The 11,910-nt window shown below is 38.3% G+C and overlaps 1 pseudogene; it reads left to right on the forward strand.

Annotated features, from left to right (window-relative positions):
• The first annotated feature begins 7,335 nt into the window (after positions 1-7,335).
• Positions 7,336-7,914, forward strand: LOC118847317 (annotated as a pseudogene).
• The last annotated feature ends 3,996 nt before the right edge of the window (positions 7,915-11,910 follow it).

Genomic DNA, 11,910 nt, shown 5'->3' on the forward strand with positions numbered 1-11,910 from the left:
TTCACTAATTGTAATAATAAAAATGACAATGATGATGATGATGATGATAACAAATGATAAAGAAACTGGTAACAATAATAACAATATCTGCCATTTATATGGTGCTTGAAGGTTTGCAAAGCATTTTACAAATATCATCTCATTTAATCCTCAGAGTAGCTTAGAACATAAGAGCTATTATTGGCCCCATTTCATAGATGAGGCAATGGGGTCAGAGAGTTAAGTGACTTGTCCATGGTCAACAAGCTAGTAAATATTTGAGGCCACATTTGAACTCCACTCCTCCTGACAACAGATCCAATGCTCTTGTCTAGTTGCATAGTCAGTGACTTAACACTTTTAGTACAAAATGAAGCATAATGTCATTCGAGCCTTGTAGAAGCTGTTAATATTGCAAACCTAGTCTATCAAGTTAATGGACGATGCAGAACTTTGCCTAAATGGCTGCAGGGCTCTACAAGATTTGAGATTATGTACTTTGCCAAATACATTGCAGTAGATTTGCTCAACATTTGCTCAATATTTACAAATATTAAAACGAAGGAGAGAGTATAAGGGTGTGTGTGTGGGGGGGCGGGTTCAGCCAAGATGATTATCTTACTCCACTTAAAGTATCAAGATGCTACATCCTGATGACTTGACCAGATAAACATATTTCTCCACTGAATCAATAAATCACAGACTTTAGACCAAGTGGGGAAAAGATATAGACAAATAGAGATGTCTTTGAATGCCACTGGATATATTAAAATGACATTGCACAGGAAATGTATTCAGGGAGAAAGGAACAAGCATTTATTAAGTGCCTGTATATTAAGCACTGTGCTAAGCACTTCACAAATATTATCTTGGTTGATTCTTTTGACTGAAATTTCATAAGTCTCAAGGATTTGGACTTTCTCATAAACTCTCTGGCTGTTTCTAATGCACAACAGTGGCTGTCAGAACTATTTGTGTCAGAAGATGAGAATAAATCGGACTGAATGAGGAAAAGTAGATTAAAGGGTATCAGTGCATCAAAGATACACCATACCCAAGGACCCCTACAGAAAAGATATCCAAGTCTATCTCTATGCAACATATGCTTGAGCCATGGACACTATAGGTACCAGTGGGCCATTTTTCCCTCACTTGTTTTGTACAAGATAAACCAAATAAGTAGTAAATACCTGTTTATTAAAAAAAAACAAAACTAATTAGGCCTGACTTTCTGACATTAACTTGTAAATGTTGTGGGGAGGGGGACCATACCACTGGAGGCTTTTGAACTATTGCATAAGTAAAACAGCCTACCAACACTTCAGGGGGCGTCCCTAAGCATTGTGTAGCCGCAGAGCTTTGAGAAATTGGCCCTCTAGTAGAAGTGAGGGTTGGGAAAGAGCATATGCTACATACAAGTGAGGAAACTGATGTTAATGGAGGTTACTTCCACTGTTACTTGATTCCCATACCAGTTCTCTTAATTCCCATATCAAACCAATTCCGTTTTGTAGCTGGCCTTCACTCCATGTCATCAACAGCTGGGAATTATCACGGGCAGGGTTTGAACTCGTGTCTTCTTGACATCGAGTTGAGCTTTCCACTATAACACAGTACCTCTCTGGATGGTGATCATGAATGTATTTGAACTTGAGTTGGGTTGCAAAAATACACCCTAATTTAATGTATAGAAATTGGAAGAAGGGTCTTCTAGGCAAAAGAACAATAAAGGCAAAGACAAGGGGGTAGAAGAAAAATCGGCACTTTCATGTTATTGTCATCATCAGTCTTCCACATTTGGTGACATTTGCATCATTAGTCATACCCATCGAAATTTCTTTTTGCTTGTTTAGATGGGTAAAAGGCATCTACCTGTTATTTAAAATCAACAACCCTCTGGGTACTCTGATTAAAACAATTGGCAAAATGAAAAGTTGCAAAGAAGTGACTATGTGAAGTGCCAAGACTAGTGAATATATGTCCCTAGCATCATATATCATCCTATAAGACAAGACCATTATGATGAAAAGTAGGATGACCTAATTGAAGAGAAAAAAGGAATAAAAAAGACATTAGAATACATGAAAAACAGTGTTCAAACAATTGCAAATGCATATAGCACAAAATGTTTACATAGGTAAGTACTAATGAGAGACAATATAATAGCATAATATGAGTCAGAATATAAACGTTAAAAACACAAAAATGTTACTTTACTCACACATTCAAACTACAATTCATTCGAAAGTTCAATTTCCATGGAAAATTTATTGTATTAAATAATGTCTATATAGAAATTAATGTATATGGGGGAAAGCTGATGCAACATTTTTGCAAAATAAAGATAGCATCCTGATAATGGGAAAATTATAAACACAGAAATACAGGATTCTGATTTTTTTTCTTAATTTCACATTTTGACCATTCCTTTAAGCAAAAAAAAGTATTCATCTCTTGTAAAGTCAGCATCTTTCAATGTCTCTTTCTTTCTCCTGCCTTTCTCAGCTTATTTTAGGGATGCAGGAATTTCTTATGTTTAATAAGTAACTCTTGATTTCTTTTAGGAAATATGCTGGCTCCAATTTTTTTTCCTGAAAAGCAGTTGCACACAGTACCATCAGTTGTTCTTCCATCTTATACCATCTCTTGATGCAAGAATAAAAATCACATAACCATGACACAGAAGACATTATTTTAATTTTTCCATTTGAAAATATTATCTTAACATCTGAATGAAGAAAGTGAAATCCTAAACATCAAAGATGCCTTTACACCTATTACTTATTAATTTTATTTACTTTTAAAGGATCTTTATTTTATGTGGGATGGCTCTTGGGAAGAGAAATATAAGGGAAATTCGAGTTATACAAAAGCGAAAGCTATTAATAAAATATCACAAATATTTTAAAATTACCTTTCACTATTTATTCCATTTGATTTACTGGAAAGCGTACCCATTAGGTCTTTCAGCATATTTTGTATGTATGTGTGTAAACAAAATTTAAAAAGAGGAAAAGTTAAAATTCTCAATGGTTTTAATTTTAAAAATCAGATGCAAAATTAGAAAACAATGTTTTCAAAATCCTCAGGTAAAAATTTCTGAACCTCTTGAATTCAGTTGCAGGTTGCCTTTCACTGCCTTTGGAGAGAAGGTTTTGGGATTAGGAGTAACAAGAGGAAAGACCTGCGAAAGATGATATAGAAATATGTGGCAGTTGTGGGGATGCCTCCAAGGCTAGAATGGGAAACAGGCAAAAGTGAGATTTAAATATTTGTTTCTGGGATAAGCAGTAAAAGTGGCCTCAGAAATAAGATTGAGGCTGTCCAGGAAATATTGGAACTTTGAGATGCAATGAGAGGAGCTTGGACTTGACCCATAAATAATGGGAAATACCATGAGATCTTAAGGAGAGATGCCATTTCATAACGACATTTTTTAAAGCAGTGATGAGGGTAATCAGGAAAGGGAGAGTAAGGGGCTATAGGGGTTCAATAATTCAGGCCAGATTCTAGACTAAGATAATATAAACTAGGGAAAAAGTAAAGTATGGCTATGATGAATGACTACTGGAGAAGAATGTAAAGGAATATGGGAATACTACTGATGAACAGGAAAAATGAAGCAAAAAAATCCTCGTACACATATATGTGTATAAATTTATACATAATAGATATCCACTGCATCTATAAATACATAGGTAGTACCTATATATACATATATATTGTGTGTATGTATGTTTGTGTGTGTGTATACACACACACAAATGCATACACACACACTAACCTCATTGTAAAGGAAGCTAAAGAGCTGTAAAATCATAAGGGTAATGAATGCTGTTTACCTTGTTAGTAAACATGTTCTTTTCTTTTGTCAATTTGTAAGTAACATAAAGGCATGATTGCATTTTGAATCATTCAATTTAATCCAATTTTCAAAAGACACATGGAATGCCTGTTATGTGCCTTGCACTGTGTCTGGCATCAGGAATACAAAAAACAAAAATGAAACCATACTACATACATCCTATAACAGGAAAACTACATGTAGATGGGAAAGAAAGAAGAAAACAACCATGTATTAAGCATTTACTATGTGTTTAGGTATTGTCCTAAATGATTTACAAATATTATCTCACTTGATCTTCACAACAATCCTAGGAGGTAGGTGCTATTATTTTCCCTGTTTTATAGTTAGGGAAACTGAGGCAGACAGAGATTAAATAATTTGCTCAGGTTCACACATCTAAAAAATATCTTAGATCAGAATTGAATTCAGCTCTTCTTGATCCCAAGCCCCGAGATCTATCCACTCTTCCACCTAGCTGCTCATATGTAAAAATACATATATACATTTAACCCACAGGTAATTCTTATAGGTACTCACTGGCAGTTTGTCCACCCCTTCCTGTTGAAAAAAGTGCTAACAGACATGTTCTTTCTGGTTACCAAAGTGAGAATTTCTATCTCTCTGCTCTGCCCTTCGCTGTATTTTGGTCTTATTTGTTATCTAGGGATATTTAGATTTGAGGTTATAACAACAAGAACCTTCCTCTGAGCAGAGAGTCCTTCCCTCTGAGAAGCCACCGCATTCCCTAATCACACTTCTTTGGAGCACTATTTACCCAATTTGGGCAAAGAAGAGTTAGTTCCCTAGAAGCCAGCACACATGGATGCTAAATGTATCCTAGGTCTTGCGATTACAAAGGAAAAAATAAGATAGTCCTTGCGCTCTTAGAGTTTATAGTAGAATGGACTTGAGTTTAGTTTTCCTGTCACCAGGTCATTTTCTCTCCTCCATTCAGTATATCATGGTGCCAATCATGCTCATGGTCATATTTAATTTACGCAATATTTTTAATTGTTTCTTATGATACTGGTAAGATAATACAGGGAAATGAAGACTGAAAAATACTATTTGGTGAATAAATAAATAGTTGAATACACTTATGCATGTGAATGATGATTAGTAGTAATCTGGAGGCAGATTTTAACTAATGATATGCCACAGGGCTTTGTCCTCACCCCTATGTTTAACTAATAATTCGGATAATTGAAAATGCTTATTTTTTAAAAAATAAGACTAAAATGAGTGAGTTAAAATCCTGTATGAAAGAAATGGTCTTCAAAGGAAGTTCCATTGACTACAGCAATGGAATAAAGCCAACAAGAAAAATTCAAAAGGGATTGATTAAATTTCTCTTTTTAGTTCCAAAAATTATTTAAGTACAGATTGAAGGTGACTTGGCTTGACAGCACTTCATGAGATACATGCCTGAGGGGATCATTGACCACAAGTTTAATATAAATTGAGAGTACAGCATTATACTGAAAACAAACAAACAAGTTTATGCAAGTTTGGGCTAGACTAATAGAAATACAAGGTTCAGGGTATGGGAGGTAATAGTTGCACTGTATTCTGGGCCAGTCAGACATATCAGTTTCCAGACTTCACTGGCGCCATTGAAAAATAAAAGAGGCCCCAGAGGAGAATGACCAAAGTGGTAGAAGTCATTTAATAAGGAGTGATTGAGGAATTTGTGGAAGGATGTTTAATCTGGAGAAGAAAAGACACGAGGGATGTAAAATTGCCTTCAGATATTTGAAGAACTGTCACATAGGTGTGTGGGAGTGGGCATTTCAGGCTGCTCCATTGGCAGAACTAATACCTATGTGAATAATTTACACTGTACCAGATCCCAGGTCTGCATAAGAACTTTCTGATTTGTTACTGTTGTCCAACGATGGACTAAATAAGTTATTTGCCAAGGCTAACTCCTCTACCTGCTCAAACTATTCCATTCCAACCTATCTCCTCTAACAGGTTGCTCCTTCCATCATATCCATTCTACCAACTAATTTTTAATCCCTCCCTGTATATTGGCTCCCTCCTTGTATTTCATCAATCTGGCTAGCAGCGGTTGTGGGGGTGAAAGACCAACACAAGCCCAACAACAAGAATGCTGCCAAAGCCCAGGTTTTTTTGATCTGCTTTACTAAGGAAAGTAACGTTAAGGGGTTAACAAGCTTACTTTAATTCAGCATACAAATACCATTCATTTAGTTCAGGGGTAAAAGCCAGCACCCTGAACTTTGGAGCAAATACAAATAAATTACAAACATCGACAGACAGACCAAATACAATTCATAGTTACCAACATCTAGGTTCAGCCTGGGAGCTCATAACAAGGGCTGGCCCAGAGTCATGCACGCCACCATGGCTGGGGGTAAGAGCTCCGAAAAATAGAAAGCCAACCCCTGGTTTTTTATCTTTTTCAGGGTCAAGGGTGAGTCACACATGCGACTCACCCATGTGACCTAAAATCATCACAAGAGAGGCAACTTAAACCCGTGTGGTCTAGAAGCCTCTGATATCCCAAACATGTCACTCAAACCCATGTAAACTAGTCCCTCCCCTGAGGCAAGGAGGTCACCAAGGATTCCCAATCTAATCAAGGAAACAAAGGCCAGACTCTTCAACGACACTTGGTTGAACCGAATGCTAAGAGCCCATTTTGATTGCCAAGATAACTTGCTACCTTTAAACATACACATATCTTCCCAATCCTGAAAAAAGTCTTGATCCTTCTATCCTAGCTAACTATCATCTTATCTCTCTTCTGCCCTTTGTGGCTAAACTCCTTTAAACCATCACTGCCTCCACTTTCTTTCCTATCATTTTCTTCGTAACCCCATATGATCTGGTTCCCAATCTTATCATTACACTAAAACTGCTCTCTCCAAAATTATCAATGATCTCTTAGTTGCCAAATCCAAGGGCCATTTCTAAATCCTCATTCTCCTTCACTTCTCTGCAGCTTCTGACACCACTGATTATATTTCAATTGCTGTAAAAGTACGATCTTGATCCAACATCTCTCCTGATTTTTAATCTCACAACTCCAACTACCTTTCAGACAATTTGAACTGGATGTACACTAGACATCTTAAATTCTGCATGTCTGAAATGGAACTTATCTCTTCCCTAAACCCTCACTCTTCTTATCTTCTATTATTGTGAAGAGCAATATTTCTCTCCCAGTCCCTTAGGGTTTCAACTTATAAGTCATCCTCAACTCCTACCACTCACACCCTTCCCTTAGATTCAGTATGTTGCTAAGGCATGTCAATTTCATCATTGCAACATTTCTTGAATACACGCCCTTCTCTCCTCTGATTGTGCCACCACTCTGATGCACACCCTCATTACTTTACACCTATACTATCGTAATTTCCTGGTGGTGTGTCAGCTTGCCTCAGGTGCCCTCATTTGAATTCATCCTCCATTCAGTCATTAAAGTGGTTTTCCTGCTTTCCCGGTCTGTTCTGAAGCATGCAGGGGGCACAGGCCAGACCGTCATGCTTGGAAGGTAGAAAGACTTGCATGTGTCAGATGATATACCATGACACCGCCGCAGCACTTCATGAAGCCTGCTGAAGCAGATCTACAAGTAAGTGCTCCACAACAAGCACAAGGTATGGGGTCAAATTCACGCTGGCTAAGATCTGCAAGGCTCCGTGGGTGCTGCTCACGCTGGACAAGAAGGATCCACGGTGCCTGTTTGAAGGCAGTGCCCTGCTTCGGAGGCTGGTGCACATCCACGTCCTCGATGATGGTAAGATGAAGCTGGAGGATACCCTGGGCCTGAAGATCTAGGCCTTCCTGGAGCAGCGCCTGCAGACACAGATCTTCAAACTGGTCTTGTCCAAGTCCATCCACCATGTGCGGGTGCTGATCTGCCAGAAGCACATCAGAGTCTTCCTTCATCCTGTGCCTGGACTCCCAGAAGTACATTGACTTCTCCCTGTGCTCACCCTATGGTGATAGCCAGGGTCAGGAGGAAGAATGTGAAGAAGGTCCACGGTGGGGCGGGCACCAGGCGTGAGGAGGAAGATGAAATGCACCACCCCCTCCCAAAGTTTACCGCATTGGAATAAAGCTCTTTGACTTATGAGGGGGCAAAAAAGTGGTTTTCTTAAAGGGAGGGTCCCAACTATTTTACTCACTAATCAATACACTCCAGAGGTTCCTTGATCACCTCTAGAGTTAAATACAATTGCTTCTCTTTGGCATTAAAATTCCTGTATAAACTAGTAGTCTCCTCCTACCTTCCCAGTCTTTTTATATCTCATTCCTTGCCATATACTCTATGATCTAGTGACACTGGCCTCCTTGCTGTTCCTCAAAGAAGACATTCTCAACTCTCATCTCCTGACATTTTCTCTGGGTGTTCCCCATGCTTGGACTTCTGTGCCTTCTCATCTCTGCCTACTAGCTTTACTGGCTTCCTTTAAGTCTGAACTACAAAAAGAAGTTTTAGTTTTAGCACTTCCCTTTTCTCAATTATTTCCTATTTTTTCCTTTGTATAGCTTGGTTGTGCGTATATTTGCTTGTTGTCTCCCCCATTAGATTGAACTTCTTAAAGGCAGAGGCTGGGTTTTTTTGGACTTTTTTTGTAACCTCAGTATTTAGCACAGTGCCTAGCACTGAGTAGGCACTTAATAGATGTTTATTGACTATTGACTAAACGTTCATTTAGCACCTGATATGTGCCAGGTACTAGTGGCTCAATGTTAGAGTAAATCAAGCCCTGTTCTCAAGGTTATTACCTGAGGCTAAGGGGAATAACATGTTCATAAATAAGATATCAGAGGGAATGAGAGAAGTGCATAGTAGAAATTCAGGCAAAGTACAATGAAAAATTTGTGTAGGAAACAAAAGGTCATGGAAAAATTTGTGAAATATAAATTGGAACATGAAGATATGGAGGTCAGTCTATAGAGATTGAGTGAGTTTTCTGGCAACCAAGATGGTGGAGTAAGAAATAAAGTCATTCTCACCCTCCCTACTGCCCTCTGAAAGGCTAGAAAATATTGTCCCAGGAAAAACCCTGGAACAGCTGAGCCAGCAGAAAGATGGGGTGCAGCAGTCTTGTAGTCCAGGAAGCTTAGAGGACTAACAGGAAAGGCCCCTTTTGCTCTAGGGGAGGGGGAGCTGTACAGGACAGAAGGGGTTGCAGCAAGCCAGTGGCAAGCCCCAGCTCAGCAAACCAGGGGGAGATCCTGAGCCCCAGGGTGGTGGAACAGGCAAGTGCCAACATCAGGACCCTCAACCCCCTGCCCCAGTGGCAGGCACCAATGTGGAAAACCACCACATGCACTAGAGTTCTCCAGCAGCCAAATTTCCTAGTGCTTCAGCACAACTCCAGGAAGCACAGCTCCAGGCTGGCAGACATCTTCCAACAGCCAAGCATTCAAGAGCAAGGCCCAGGTGAGCAGAGTCCCCACCCTCACCCCAAGAGCTCCAGTGTTGTAGATCCCAGCTTAGCACCACATAAACTGCCAGACCCCTACAGCCTCCAGCTGCCAACATCTAAGGCCCCAGCACACAAAGCCTGGGACTAGGTCCCAGGCTCCTAACACAAGAAGCTTGGTTCAGCGCTCCCTGTGCTCCAGCAGGAGAGCTGACCTCTAAAAGCCAGAAGTTAGGCAAAGACCATGAGCAAAAAGCAGAAACAGACAATGATCATAGATTATTAATATGAGGACAGAGAAAATCAAGGCACAAATTTAGAAGAGGAAAACATTTTCAATATATGCATATCTGAAACTTTAAAAAGGAATATGAATTAATCTCAAACACAAAAACCCTTTTTGGAAGAGCTCATGAAGGATTTTAAAAGTCAAATAAGAGAGGTAGAAGAAAAATTGGGAAAATAAATGAGATGTATGAAAGAAAGAGTCAAAGGCTTGGAAAAGGAAGGACAAAAATTGACTAGAAAACAAGCCCTTAAAAGTGGAATTGGCCAAATGGAAAAGGAGGCACAAAAACTCACTGAAGAGAAAAACTCCTTAAAAAGTAAAATGGGCTAAATGGAAAAAAGGTACAAAATCCAATAGAAGAAAATGATTTGTTAAAATGTAGAATTGGGCAGGTAGAAGATAACAACTCTATGACATAGTAAGAATCAGTCAAACAAACAAAAGAATGAAAAAATAGAAGAAAATGTAAAATACCTCTTTGGTAAAATAAATGACCTGGAAAATAGATCCAAGAGAGACAATTTAAAAATTATTGGGCTATCTGAGAACCATGATGAAAAAAGAGCCTGGACAGCATCTTTCAGGAAATCATCAAGTTCCTAGAGGTCCTGAGGTCCTAGAACCAGAAGGTAAAACAGTCTTCGAAAGAATTCACTGATCACCTCCTGAAAGAGATCCCAAATTAAAAACTCCAAGGAATATTGTAGCCAAATTCCAAAATTACCAAGTCAAAGAGAAAATACTGCAAGCAGCCAGAAAGAAACAATTTAAATATCATGGAACCACAGTCAGTATTATGCAGGATCTTGAAGCTTTGACATTAAAAGATGGGAGCGCATGGAATATGTTATTCTGTAGAGGAGCTGGGATTACAAGCAAGGATCAACTGCTCAGCAAAACTGAGCATAATCTTTCAGGAGAGGAGATGGATATTTGATGAAATATGGGGCTTCCAAACCTTTCTGATGAAAAGAACGGAGCTCAACAGAAAATTTGATCTTCAAATAAAAGACTGAAGTGAGGCATAAAAAGGTAAATAAGAAAGAAAAAAATACCTTATTAATAAGAGCAAACTGTTTACATCCCTTTGTAACTCTTGAGAACTGTATTGTTATTATGTCATTTAAAAGAGGTATGCATAGACAGAGAGAATGGGTATAAGTTGATTTTGATGTGATGATAAAAAACCGAATTAAGCAGTGAAAAGTGATTATACTGGGAGAAGAGGAAAGGAGGAGGCTGACAAGGGTAAATTATATCACATGAAAAGGCATAAAAACCTATTACGGTAGAGGGAAAGAAGGGAGGGAGATGAACATTATTTGAACCTTACTCTCATCAGATTTGGCTCAAAGAGGGATTAACATAATCGACTAGGCATAGAAATCTAACTTACCCTATAGGAAGTAGGAGAAGAAATGGGAAAGAAAAGAGAGGCAGGGATAGGATGGAGAGAAGAAGTAGTAAGGGTATTGGTGAAGAAAAGGGAGGGGGCTGATAGAAGGGAGGGCAGACTGAAGGAGGTGGTGGTGGAAAGGGATAAAGGAGAGAGAAAAGCATAAATGGGGAAAATAGGATGAAAAGAAAGACACAGATAGTAATCATAACTGTGAATATGAATGGGATGAATTTTCCCATAAAACGGAAGTGGATAACAGAGTGGATTAAAAATCATAATCCTGCAATATGTTGTTTGCAAGAAACACATTTGAAGTAGAGGGAGGCACACAGAGTAAAAGTAAAAGACTGGAGCAGAATATATTACACTTCGACTGAAGTAAAAAAAAAGCAGGGGTAGCAATTCTGATCTCAGACAAAGCAAAAATAGATCTAATTTAAAAAGATAAGGAAGGAAATAACATCCTGCTAAAAGATATTAAAGGTACTATAGTTGATGAAGTAATATTTTTATTAAACATATATACATCAAATGGTATAGCATCCAGATTCTTAGAGGAGAAGTTAAGGGAGTTACAGGAAGAAATAGATAACAAAACTCTACTAGTGTGGGACCTCAACCTCCCCCTCTCAGAACTAGATAAATCTAACCACAAAATAAACAAGAAAGAAGTTAAGGAGATGAATAGAATTTTAGAAAAGTTACATATGGTTGACCTGTGGAGAAATTGAATGGTGATAGAAAGAAATATACCATTTTCTCTTTGGTACACAGCATCTATACAAAAATTGGCCACACATTAGGGCATAAAAACCACACAATCCAATGCAGAAAGGTAGAAATATTAAATGCACCCTTTTCAGATCATGATGCAATAAAAATTATATGTAATAAAGGGACATGGAAAGATGGACTAAAAATTAATTGGAAACTAAATAATCTAATCCTAAAGAATGAATGGGTCAAACAACAAATGATAGGAACAATCAAC

The sequence above is a fragment of the Trichosurus vulpecula genome, chromosome 4 (genome assembly GCF_011100635.1).
Source record: "Trichosurus vulpecula isolate mTriVul1 chromosome 4, mTriVul1.pri, whole genome shotgun sequence".
NCBI lineage: Eukaryota > Metazoa > Chordata > Mammalia > Diprotodontia > Phalangeridae > Trichosurus > Trichosurus vulpecula.